General features: G+C 36.0%; 1 long non-coding RNA gene across 1 annotated transcript; it reads left to right on the top strand.

Annotated features, from left to right (window-relative positions):
- The first annotated feature begins 9,491 nt into the window (after positions 1 to 9,491).
- LOC147487838 (uncharacterized) lies at positions 9,492 to 11,618 on the top strand. Its single transcript, XR_015202426.1, has 4 exons — positions 9,492 to 10,385; positions 10,513 to 10,573; positions 11,049 to 11,236; positions 11,394 to 11,618. It is a non-coding gene; the product is annotated as an uncharacterized LOC147487838 (long non-coding RNA).
- The last annotated feature ends 2,410 nt before the right edge of the window (positions 11,619 to 14,028 follow it).

Here is a 14,028-nt window from a genome sequence, read left to right as displayed (position 1 = left end):
TGAGTAGTGCACCCCTATGGAGCAAGTATACAATTTTTCATTTCTTTATTTTACAGTCTTTTTCAAAATAGTTTTTCCTTGTTGTAGTTTTACATAAGTTCTTCATTCTATCTTAACTAATGAAGCTTAAGTAATCTCTCCTCTTTGAGGAAGAGATGTGAAACCAAGCAGAAGTTAAAAGATGATTGAGTGAAGGTGACTTGTAGTTGCATTTGAGCTTCATCTTATTCTCTGGTTAGAATGGCTAGAGATAGAGCTAACTAGAGAGTAGGAGAAGAATAGCTAGAATGGCTAGAGATAGAGACAGTTCTCTTCACACACTAGATTTGCCTACTTGTACCAAAAGAGGTGGAAAATATAGGGATATCAAACCATGGGATGGTTAGTAACTTGATTCATCTTTATTCGTAATTCTTTTCCTTCTATTTGGTGGATCACTCTCCTCATAGTGATCTCTCCAAGTAGTATATTCTTTTTTTCTCTTATTGTTTTAGTAGTTTAGGAACACAAACCCCAAAAGTAAAAAACCTTCTTTCACCCTTTCAAAATAAATTGTTTCTTCCCGTTCTCATCATGGATGATTCTCGATACAACCATAGTTTTGTGATTTTCTAAAAACACGAGCAATGGATTTCATACAAAACGAACCCTTAGAGAAACACAATCTAAGGGCGGTTTGAGATCAGTTTTGCTTAGTAAGGGTCGCCTATATCATTGCGCTATTCACACTGGTTAGGACAGATTATGTCTTGTGCAACAAATTCCCCCAAATTGCATAACTAAAACTCCTTTTGTCTGGATTAGGTTTGCCTTAAAGCCGACATGAAAGTTGCTTACGATAACCTTTTTATTTTCAAACATAGCTTTAGAAATCACTGCTTTTGTACGAGTTATCTTTATAACATTTCTACATAGTTTTTAAAAAACTTGAAGATATAAAATGAAAATCATACGCTCTGGAGTAACCAAAATGACACCAGATAAAACATATAATTTTATCTTCTTGTAAAATACCTCTATATGATTAGAGATACATTTTGATTGAGAAAAACAATTTTAAAAAAAAACAAAAAAAAACATGTCATTCCCAAACAAGAATTAAACAAATGGTGTAACCTAAAGTGACACCATTGCATGTTTAAATTCTATCTTTTTATTCACCTCTCTCCGATTGTCACGAGAATCTGACGTTAAAAGACTCAAAGTTGTACAAAATTTTCAAAACTTTTCCATCTTTTATAAATCTTCAAAATTTTAAAACTTCTTTCTTTCTCTAATCCTCCAACTCTTTTCAAAATGTCTTCTTCTATAAGCAAAACCTATCCACCATCCACCTAGCAAGACTAGATAGATCTGTTTCAATGATTGTGTACTGACTATTCAATCAAATATGGTGATGTCGCTGCCCGAGCTGGGCTAATAGGCGCCACCTTATTACAAGAGAATAACCTTCTGGGCATGCTAACTAATTTAATAGGCGATTATGTTCACCGGATTACTAGGCCCCTTACTCCTAATAGTAGTGCTCTAAACTCAGACTCATAATGGTAGCGTCTCGCTCTGACTGGACTCTCACAAGATCATTAAACGCCACTACCGACCCTTGTATCCTACTGTACCTAAAGGCCCGCTTAGAATAACCAATTTTGACTGACCGTGGGGCTCAACCTACTTGACTTCTTCTGATTGGTACTGTCCTTCTCTTCTTTAGCATCTTATCCATCAGCTTCATGCTCACTTCGACATGACTGATCTTGTTGACTTCCACATGAGATGAAAGTGACGATATGGACTCACTTACCAAAGACCAAACCTGGTCAAGGTAAAATTTCATATGCACGTAAGAGACATGACATGAGAGAAGACTGGTGCTTGAATTATAAAACACCAACCTACCCCTGTCTTCAACCTCACAGTGAATAATCAATTTTAAAAATTTATACTTGCTTACCACATGTAAGTCGCACTCAACTTTATAGAGTAATCCAACCATCTGTTTGGGATTAACTAAAATTTTTCAAAACTTCGAAATGTCTTGGAGATCTGACTAAAAAAAACCCATTATTTATTTATTTTTATTTAAAAAAACAGTTCCAAAAATCAAAATTACAAAAAAATTTATTAATTATTTAAAATTTATTTTTACAAGTATCTTTTGTTTGTATTTATATCCTTTCATTTTGTTTTGCTTCCTCTACTCGTTGTGATGAGATTCTAACACATTCAAATTCACATGAGATTCCCTTAATGTATACAGCTTATCTCATCCACGCTCTCTAAGGCATTCTTCCATCCTCTTGTTTTTCATCCATCATTAGATGTGAGCATATCATATACCATTGCATAGAATTTTTCATGTTGATCGGTTTGGTAGCTCATTGGCCCAAATTGGACAGGTAACGAAGTAAGGATCTGCATTTTTATTTCTAGGCACTAAGGACTGGATTAGAATTATGAGATTTCAGAGGGCTTTGACCAATTTTTCAAAACTAAAAAGGAGACAAGTGCGGTGAACGTACTCTTATTCTTGTTGAGGTAATGGTTGCCTAAAGGTAACACACTCTCAGAGAAGTACCCAGTAATGAAGGAGATGTTGAAAGAATTAGGGATGAAGGCTACGTGCATTCATGCGTGCAAGAACAATTGTATCTTATATTAGAAGACAGAGAAAGATTTGACAGAATGTCCTAAGTGCCAAGCACCAAGATATAAAGTTAAGGAGGGGGGTAAAGGGAAGAAGAATTCCAAGGAGCCTAACAAAGTACTGAGACATTTTCCTTTAATTCCAAGACTTAAGCGGTTGTATAGTATACCATGGATAGCACATGAGATGACATGGCATGCACGAGCAGAGACTTCCGTGGCTTATATACGTCATCCAATTGATTCGGGTCAGTGGAAAATTTGTAAAGAAAAGTGGCCAGACTTTGCTAATGAGCAGCGCAATGTTTGGCTTGCAATTACAACCGATGGGTTTAATCCGCGTGGCATTCAATCTACTAGTTATAGCTGTTGGCCTATCATCACTGTATCTTACAATCTCCCCCCTTCCATGTGCATGAAATCAGAATTTCAGATGTTATCTTTGCTTATACCGGGTCCCAAGGCACCAAAAGGAGACATTGATGTTTTTCTTGAACCTTTGTATGACGAGTTGAAAGAGTTGTGGGAAGGAGTGCCAGCTTATGACATGAACAAAAAAGAAGACTTCACTTTGAAAGCTATACTAATGTGGGGGATCCATGATTTGCCTGCATATGGAAACTTAGCGGGATGCGTAACACATGGTTACAGAGCTTGTCCTATTTGCAGTGACAACACTTCTTCCATATATTTGAAGTCTAGCAGGAAGAATGTATACCTTGATTACCGTATATTCCTTAAAGGAAATCATCCGTTCAGGAGCGGTAAGTACTTGGCACTAGTGGGTAGCAAGAAAGAGGAGCGTAGAATGCCTCCACAATGATTAAATGGTGATACACTTTTGCAAACGATGAGTTATGTGAAGTATAAACCTGGTAAGAAGTGGAAGAGAGGCGGTCAAAATGTGGTTAATGACAATTGGCATGGTACAGAAAGTCCATATTGTTTTTCCTTGTTTACTGGATTCATCATAAAGTTCGTCATGTTATTGATGTGATGCACACTGAAAAAAATGTTGCAGAGCACATACTCTACACGATCCTTAGTAAGAAAGACAAATCAAAGGATACTGACCAGGCACGAGAGGATATGAGGGAACTTGGCATACACCGAAATCAGTGGATGCAAACTGACCCTGCAAGTGGGAAACAAGTTAAACCTACAACACCATTCATTCTAGATAAAGCGGTTAAGATGAATTTTCTTAAAACTTTAAAAAATTTGAAGCTCCCATCAGGTTTTTCATTTAATATGAGTAACATCGTCAGTCTTGATCCACCTTGTTTGCTCGTAATGAAATCACATGACTATCATGTGATTATGCAATATCTTTTGCCCGTGCTACTTCAACATGCTTTTCCATCTCATCCTGATTTGCGGAGAGCTCTTCACTAGAGAAGCTTATTTTTTAACATATTGTGTTCGAAAGTTGTAATTCGAAAAGAAATCCAAGATGCCAAATACATGGTTGCAGAGGCATTGTGCATGTTGGAAAAGTAGTTTCCACCATAATATTTTGATATTAGCATCCACCTTGTTGTGCATCTAGCTGACGAGGCATTGATGTGTGGACCAGCTAGAGATCGTTGGATGTATTCGTTTGAGAGGTAAATTATACTTCTTTCAATCCCCATTGTTTTTGTCTCGGTTTTAAATAAAATTAATAAATGCATTCATGGGTTTATCGCTTAAATAGGTCGATGAAGGAGTGCAAAGATATACCTAGTAACAAACGATTTGTTGAAGGATCGATTGCAGAGTCATATCTTGTCTCTGAGTCTGTTAAGTATGCAATGGAGTACATTCCAAATCCACGGCGCAAAAATCACAAAAGCACTATTGGTGAAATGTTTCTAGATGAAAATGATGAATATATTAATGAAGGGCCTGTGCTTGAAGGTAAAGATGTGATTTTGTCGTCAGAGCAATTTGTACAAATCCGTAGATGGCTACTTTTTCTGTTGGAAGTTGATGGACTTGGCGATCATTACAGGTGTTAGTTCTTCGCATGTGTGTCTATTTCCCCATAATAAATTTACAGATATATACTAACTTTTTTGGTTAAATTGTAGTGAGTATCGTGAATCTTTGCAATCTAGTTCCCGAGGCAGTAGGAAAGACAAAAGTAGAGATACAAACAGATTTTATCGACTGGTTATATAATAAGGTATTACTTAATGGGGATAAGAAGATACGATTTTTATGTTACTTACACTTTTTGAATTGTGTTATGTTTTCTTTATGTAGTTGCTGGAGAATGATGACACTTCATCTAAATTGTGGTTCTTTGTTAGAGGGCCATTGTTCAAAGCTAAAACTTTTCGAATGTATCACGTTAATGGTTATTTATTTTCTACTAAGTCTCACGATGAGACCGTTGTTACGCAAGACAGTGGTGTTTGCATGAGGGAAATTACTACATTCACATCAAGTAGGAAAGATAAAAATCCTATCGATGCATCTGCTATGTGGTATGGGGTCATCAAACAAATACTAGAGGTGGATTACACAAATTTCAAGGAAGTGGTGTTTTATTGTGACTGGGTTAGGGTAGAAGATAAGACCAATGGCTGTAAGCTATGCCCAGACTCTAACTTGTTGATGGTAAATTTTAATTGGCTCAAGAGCTCTGACAAAATGTTAGATGAGCCAGCCATTTGCGCCAAAGAAGCCCATCAAGTGTTCTCTTCGAGAGATCTAAAAAATCTTGATTGGTGGGTGGTCATACATTCACCAAGGTGAATGACTAATCAAGTGGACCAGCTAGAAGTACCAGAAGACTTTCAATCTACTCTTGCACAACAACCTAATTTGAGATCATTGTTAGAACCACGCCGGTGATTGTAGTGTGTGTAGTTGTAATTTTGAAAACATGTTCAAAATACTAGTTTTCTCTTTTGATGATTAAGTACTAGATTTGGGTGCTAATTTTTTGATATCTTGGTTAATTTGATAGTGCTCTTCCTTTACTTTTTCTTATTTTCTTTTTACTTTATCTATTCTACATTTTAAAGATCTTAAATAATTGTTTGTTATATGTCATATTTGAAGTATTTTGAAATCCTTGATAATATGTTTTCAATTGTTAGGAATTGTTAGGTTGTTTTTGAATAATGGAGTCAGGTAATACAAATGCACACTGCAGTGCATCAGATGCATCTTCTCCCACAGGTGAATGTAGTTCTCGGTCATCTGAAACTTCAATTGTTAAAAAGGCTCCTAAATGCAAATATCTAAACTAATATACAATTACTAATCATATTTAATAATAAATGAAACTAAACTAAGATGAAATTAATTAAACTAATATGCAATGGTAAACTAAGAGGTCCTTCTGGGAAGTTGCTTGTTGAGGTGTGGTCTAATGGCCAAATTGTTTGACCAAATGCAAGCAACTTCAAGACTGCAATAGGGAATGAAGTGAGGCTTCATATCCCGATCAACACTAAAGATTGGCGACTAGTGAAAGATAGCTTTAAGGATGCTATTTGGAAAGCCTTGCCGGTATTTTTTTTTGTATTGTTTTTGGTCAACTCTACCTTTCTTTCATCTATATCTCACTATATTTTTTCTTATCAATCACTTTACTCATGATAGAAGGAATATGAATTTAATGTATCCAATTTTGCTGCTCGTCCATGGGTTGAGACGAATGATCCTCAAAAACTTAGGACTGTGAAAGCGACGTATCGGTTAAAGTTCTTGGCAAACTCTGAAAGCATTGAAGCAAAATTAAAGGCAACTGCCCACCGGGTGTTTAATCCAACTCTTTGGGTTGATTTTGTTGACTATGAGCTTCAACCTAAAGTAAAGGACAGAAATGCAAAAAATGCAAACAATAGGGCAATGAATGATATTGGTACTACTAATGGGAGGAAAACCTTCTCCCAAATACATAAGGAGCTGGTACGTATCACTTTTGAAATAAAAATGTCGTTTGATCATGTATAAAATTTGCAAAACAATTAACTATGCTAGCTGACTAATATATTTTCTTTTAGTTGTCTTTCTTTTAGCACTATTACTAAGCATTGATTATTTGCTTTTAGCAAGAACAAAACCCTCAAGCAAAAAGGACTTGGGTAGATGACTGGTGCAAGGGCCGTGAACGCCGTGATGGTTCAGTTTTGGCAAGTGCTCGGGAAAAATATGTGAGTAGAAATTTTGTTTCTTTCTATTAACTAACTGTAGTTTTTGATTGCTACCGGATATAATTTTAGATATTTGATTTGATTTTTAAAAAAAATATATATTGCAGGATCAAGTGAAAGCAGTTCAGAAAAGAAGACTAGCGAGTGGAGAGACTGAAACTGAAGACATCGACTCCGATGCGTTGACCGAAGTACTTGGCAAGGAAAAGAAGAACCGTGTCTGTGGAGTTGGTTCTAATATTACCAGAAAGCAGCTACAACATGCTGCTGTGGCGAATAATTTAATCAACTAAATGGCCACTACATCAGTTGCAAAAGTCGAGGCCGACATGGCTTCATTTAAACCAAAGGTCGATGGAGACATGTCTGAGGTCAAATCAATGCTCAAGGTCAATTTTTTCTTTGCAATTAGTGGTAATGGTTAAAGTTGTTAATACTTGATCCACACATAAAAAATATCCTTGCATCATCTACTCCACCGCAGGTTCTCATCCAACAACAACTATGCAATAATGTGACAGCCAATGCCGAAGCACATATGGGTGTGACTACACCTAGAACTGAACTTGGTTCAAATTCTGCTCAACGCCATTCTCTAGCAACTCCTCAGAACTTGACCCCTGCTTTTGGGTCGCTTGAACAGCCTAAAGTCACATTACTAGATAAGTTTGGTGCAGAAGTTGCCAAGGGGTTTGTTGATGTTGGTGCAACAATTTGTCATGGAAGAATTCTGGTTGGTGGAGAGAGAAGAGTGTATATTGATGAAGTATTGGTTCCCAATACTGCTGTTTATGACGGTCCACAAGATGGTAATGCAACTTTGAACGTGTGGGTTGAAGTATGATTGAAGTATATAGCTTGGCTTGATGGGCGATTGAAGTATGATTGATGTTTGTAGGTTTTAGATCTTTTTTGGATTGCTCAACTTTTTGGTTTTTGTGCTTTATTTTGGAAACTTAAGAAACAAATGTGGCGTTAAACTTTTATATGGTTGTGGTTGCCATGACTTGGAACTGTTAGTGTTATCATGACTTAGAATCTTAATTGTACATAAATGTCAATTCTTTTTATTAGTTTTATGTCTTGACTTGCCTTGTTGTAAAGAAATCAAGGCCTTTCATGTATTTAAGTTTCTGGTGCAGATGGCAACATGGATAGAGATGACAAGATGTTTGGAGCAATTAGTAGTCAGCCGGGGGATGCGTAAGCCCCTGGTTAGTTTTTTTTTCTTCTTTCCATTAGCTATTTTAATTTGAAGTTTTTACTTTTATTTGCCACTAATGATTGTGTAATTGTTTGATGCCTGCGAGGCTCATAATGTTGGAACTCCATTGTTGCTATTTGTGATATGGGGAACATACTTGTACATACTATCCTAGTATCCTTCTATCTATTTTTCTTTTTATTATTATTTTGGCTTTTCTAGTATATGAAAACAGTACGTAACTAGTACATACCCTCCTTCTGGTTTCAGTATCGCGAGACTGCACTGCACAATGAACCAATGAACACGCGAGAAGAAACATGTACAAGCTTAATATCTTGTTCTTATAGCTTATTTACAACTTCCTTTATTGTACGTGTTACTTCGTAGTCTGTGTTTCATATTTTGGCTATGTAATCATCTTATAATGATGTTCTGCTCAGATACAACAATAAGGAAGATGCTTGCCACACTAGATGATCCTTTCACTCGCTTTCTTGAGCCATAAAAGTTTAGGAGTTTGCGGGTACATTTACTTTTCTTATCTATCTAGTATTCTGCTAGGCAGGTGCTTGGATTATCTATGACTTTGGTTATGAATCCCCCATCAATTGTTTTCAACTTATTCCTAAAGTATGCTGTTATTTTCTTTGAAGGCAATCTGGTACTCAAGGTGCTCTTACTGGTAAGTTTATTCCATGCATGTCCTTGTAGTCTATCTAACTGGTTAGCATTGGTTCTGACTTCTGAGATTCATAGCTGAAGCTGAATACCTTAATGCAAGTATTTCTCGAAACCATTTATTTGAATTCTGGGTAGGCTAGGGTTTTCCTACCAAACCATATGTGTAACATTGATATCTTTAGTATCCTCACTGAAGCTAGATTACACTTAAATTTCTCTGAAGGGAATCAAAAGCTTTTGACCCACGCTCTGTGATTTGACTTAATCAACAGTTTATAAGTTATATTTGAAATTGTTTGTAGCATATTGATGTTTTCTCTAGTTGTATGGAGATATATATCCACTCGTAGAAGTCTCATTATAACTGTTCTTTAAATTCCTGAACTAATAGTTGGACTTGGTGATCTGTGAGTTTTAGGGACTCAAAGAACATAGTGGCAGGAAAGAACCTAAAAGCAAAGAAAGAGGTTATTGGCATAGTAGGATATTCTGATGAAACACGTGTGCTAGCAGAATTTTCCGAAAGAGGGTGGTGTCTGACGGATTTTAATTGGATCTCTCAGCTTCAGAAGAAATCGAGAGATGATTGCCATTTCTTCGAGCTCAGAGGTAACCATATGGTAAACGTTTAACTAGCACAATCTTATATGATTGCTTCATTTTTTTCCTCTTTTTTGGTAAGGATTATTTTTCCTTTTCTGTGCTTTTTAATTATGTCAATTTTTTTTTTTTTATTCAATTTCCTTGGTAACTGGTATTGGGAGGATATGGCACATTCAGTCAGTATTTCAAATGGGTCAATGGGGCATGCTGCCTGATTTTTAATATCGGAAACTGTATTTACCCAGACTATGGTTTGTGTTATAAAGAGATTTTTTGGATTTATTTACAATCTAAAGTTGGCATACAGTTGCATCCGCAGAGTGATTTGGGAATGAAAATCCCTGATGTTCCATCCTATGGGAGTGTCAGATTGGATCTTCGGATACTTGTTGATGAATTACACTAAATTCATTTAATTTGCTTCCAGGTACTTCTTTTTCCTGGTAGAAAACTGGATTATGAACCCAAGTATTGCCAAACTCAAAAAAATGAAGGTGACTTTATGACAGTCGTCGAGTTCTCCAAAAGTGATCCATATGGCAAAGCAATAGCATTGTTTAACTTGAAATCTGGAGTTCTCAAGGTATATCTCTTTCAAGACTTTGTCCACACATATGTACTAAGTGAACTTACCATACTTAACAATCTTTAACTTCCATGAATAGGTTAATGAAGACTGGCTTGCACTATCTGCTATCACACTAGCTTTTATCCTTTCTGACATTTGGAGAAAGGAGGGTAGCAGTGCTTTCATTTCAGCTAGAAAAAATTCAAAGGTTGTTAGTTTAACTGAAAGTGATGATGTAGAAAGTGGAAAAATTCAGGGCACTTTCTTGGGGAAGGATGAGCTAGCTGAAAGAGTTGGAATTGCATTTGGGGGTAAGATTCTAAATGGTGATTTCTTTATAGATGGCGAGCAAAGTCGTTATGCTTCAGGAACAGATATGGGGCACAAAGGGTTGTGGTCTTCAGTTGATGGGAAGGACCCACATATTGCCATGTTATCCATTTGTTGATATGGGAAAATGCGTGAATTTAACCTCGGAGAGCTCTAGTCAAAGAATGGAGTCGACTTTTTGGGGTTGCTTAAAAGGGATGAGGTAAGGAACTCAAAATTCAGTAGCATGAATCTCTCTTCTTGGTCTGTTTTGAGTAGTTTGTATTACTCTTCTCCTGATCCTGAAATGCAGATTCGTATCTTTATCTTTTGATTGTTGTTCTTTGCAGCTTTATATGACAGAGCTTGTTGCAAGCCAGTGGTTTGTACCCATCATCATTGTAGGTTTTGGTAAGAACTAATCCTGTTTATGCGGAAAACTAATAAAGATTACGACTATAAACAAAACGTAGTTACGTGAATTGTAATTATACATACCTGTCTTTGACACTACAACAAGGCTCCATGATCTCAAGCTTAGCTGTAATGTTTGCAAGCGATCCATTTACGATATTATTCAAGTATGTCATTGGTGTTTTACCTATAAGCTGTCACAACCAATCAAAAACACCATCAGACTATAAACAGTCTGAACAAAAATTAACTTAACAATGAAAGTAGTAATAGTGGTAAACTATTTAGCTGACTAACATCTTCAGCAATGTTGAGACCTTCGATTTCAGTTTGAAGTTTGACAGACACTGCTATAGAAACAATAGATACTAAATAATAATACTTGTTAGATGTTCATCTCTTATCTCTCTACTTCACTCTCTCTCTTGATATTTTTGAGCTGCTCTCAAAATGTTGTTTTATTGAGTTACAGATCTGTTGTCATTGTAAGAGATCTTTATGAAAATGTGAGAGAGTAACAAGTATATGATGATGAGTATGGCTGGAAATGGAGGAATGAATGATAGTAATAATGGGAATGTTAGAAATGGAGGGGCAGCTTCAATTAGTGCAGCAGCTACTGCTATTGACCATACTAGATTTCCTCGCCGAAGAGAATGGGTAATTGTTTTATGTTTGCATTCTATTAAATGTTATATGTTTACTTAGATCTACTGGAGAATGGAGAGTAATGAGGTTAGTATTTATAATAATTTTAATAGTGAAGGTTATAATGTTAAAGGGTGAGCTGAAATTCAGTTGAATTTGAGCTTTTCAGATCTATGTAGAATTTGGAAGAAGCGTTGATGGCGAAGGAGAGGGTCCAGTAATCAATTTGTTTCCCCATAGTCTCCTGACTTAGTCCATTCATATCCACCACTCTTGAAGGCTTTGGGAGCTCCTTTCTCTGCCCAGCCTCAGTGAAAATTTTGTACTCAACATATCATTGCATATAAGTATGAGAAGTCAGTCACATAGTTCTGCTTCTGCTCATCTGACATTATTTGACCAAATTTGTATTGGACATTATTTGACCAAATTTGTATTGGATATTATTTGACCCAGGATTTTTTTTTAGTGGCTACAATTTACTAATGGATATATCCGTTACAAATAATAGTTAGTAAACAGGTGACCACATCCATTACTAACAGTTATATCCGTGACAAACAAATTATTTTCCCGCTAGAAACTAAAGCGCACCAAATTTGACTAACACTTATATCCATTACAAATGACAAATTTAATCGGGCCATGGGTTGTTGGCTATCTGTTACAAATAATTTTAGTAACGGATATAACTGTTACTAATAGTATTAGTAATGGTTATATCCGTTACTAAATTTGGCCTAAGTGAGAGTGACGCCCCAGAGGTAACGGATATAACCGTTAGTAAATACCTTTTCTAGTGTAGTGTGCCCATACAAACCACACATACTACTTTAAATGGCGTCACCGTCATGGATCTGATGATATGAGAAGAAGGGTGAATCAAAAGGGGAGTACCTTTATCTTTTCTTAATACTTTTGAACTTGTTTTTCTTAATCCCACTATAGCAAAAAAAAGGTTTGTTAGGGATACCCCCCCTCCCCCCTGTAAGATCTAACGGTAATGCTTCTTCATGTGAAAAAAAAACTTCATCTTGTAGCTGTTGGATCTTGCAACTAGGGGGGTATCACTAATATTTTTGAAAATTGGGGGGAGGGGTAACCCTAACTAACCCTATAATTTGGATTGTTCTTAAGAAACTTAGATTAATATGTATGCAATAGTTTTTTCATTTTTTCGACTACACCATAACAGGCTATTTGCAACGGCAAAAAACCGTTGCTAATAATTTTCGCAACGCTTTTTAAGCGTTACAAATATGGCGTGGGTAAAGTGTTGGAAATTTTTTGCAACGGTTAATAAGCGTTGCAAACAAAAATTTCCAACGGTTATTAACCGTTGCAAATTCAAATTTCCAACACTTATTAACCGTTGCAAGAAAAACTTTCCAACGGTTTTTTGCTTGTTTATGCCTGTTTTGTACAAAATTTTAGCAACGTTTTTAAATTTGTAACGGTTATAAACCGTTGTTGATGGATTGCAAATAAAAAAAAAATCTCATATTTTGTAGCAACCAACTAAACCTGCCCCATTTTATTAGGACGCACTTAACCTGCAAAATTAATATTACTTGTTCTATATTGAAACAAACATCTCATTTCCATATTTAAACAAACATCTCAAAATATACACTCCATTCATTCTTCAAAACACCAAAATATTCTAGAATATAACTTTAACATTGAGTTTTTCCTACACTTCATATTATCTTCAAGTGTACAAAATATCCAAAAGAAAATTGGCTACACATAAAAGTTAATCAACCTTTATCAAATGGGCTCAACAAAAGTCTTGGGCCATTTGATTGTATCGCCGATTGAAACATCGCCAAGTGTTCCTTCCCCAATATACAACTCGGTAGTATAATCAAAGATGTCGTCAACTGTGATACTATATGAATCTGCGGAAGTAAAATCACTAGACACACTTCCAAGTGCAACAGGCTAGATTCCCTTGAAGTTCTTTAATAGACATCGTCCGAATGGCATAACATCTGATTCTTCATCAACAACGGGTGAACGACATCTTGCCTAAAACATATAAGAGTATTCATGAATGCACGTACTTCACAATTCACATAAGCTATATATTTCATAACAATGCTCTATCTATTTAAATCAATATAGTATATGAGTACTATATCGGGGAGATGATATGTGTAGCATGCGACCATGGAACTCCAAACGAGAGTGTATCTGATATATGTGTTCGAGAACACACACTCATGTCGGTTATAGAAACCCAGAGTAGTTTAGTAGGACCGACCTCGCCAAGTAAGCTTGATTAACAACTATTAGATACTACCACTTGAGTAGTTATGATTATATTTATACTGAATTTAGTTGTCAATGTAGATATGATCTTAAATACTTGCATTTGCCATTGGCATTACGGAACCCGATGATCTATATTTTGGTCCCGGAGAAGTCAGATATGTGGATGCCAATGACATTCCTACATACAAGCAACCTGTCTCGGGTAATTACCAGTGTTTGAACCCACCAAGCTGCACCTAAAAATTTAGACTGCATTCTATAGGTCATGTGCGTCCTTTCATACCTGCAGCAGTACGTGGCAATGCCATTTACACTTAAATATGTATACAGCATTTATATATTGTTACCAAGAAAGAGTAATGTAATATAGCTTTGTACATGACTTTCATGGCATAATAGTTTATATGTTTTCTTTATTAAAAACAAAAAGCAACTTGAAGGATATTTCTCTTGATCCTTGTTGCTCTAGAATTTCAATGTATCTTTTGTTAATCAAGGTTTCTAATTCATGCCCTAGTATATAATCA

The sequence above is a fragment of the Coptis chinensis genome, chromosome 7 (assembly GCF_015680905.1).
Source record: "Coptis chinensis isolate HL-2020 chromosome 7, ASM1568090v1, whole genome shotgun sequence".
Taxonomy (NCBI): Eukaryota; Viridiplantae; Streptophyta; class Magnoliopsida; order Ranunculales; family Ranunculaceae; genus Coptis; species Coptis chinensis.
Note: the sequence above shows the minus strand (reverse complement) of the source record. Positions and strands in the feature narration are given on the sequence as shown.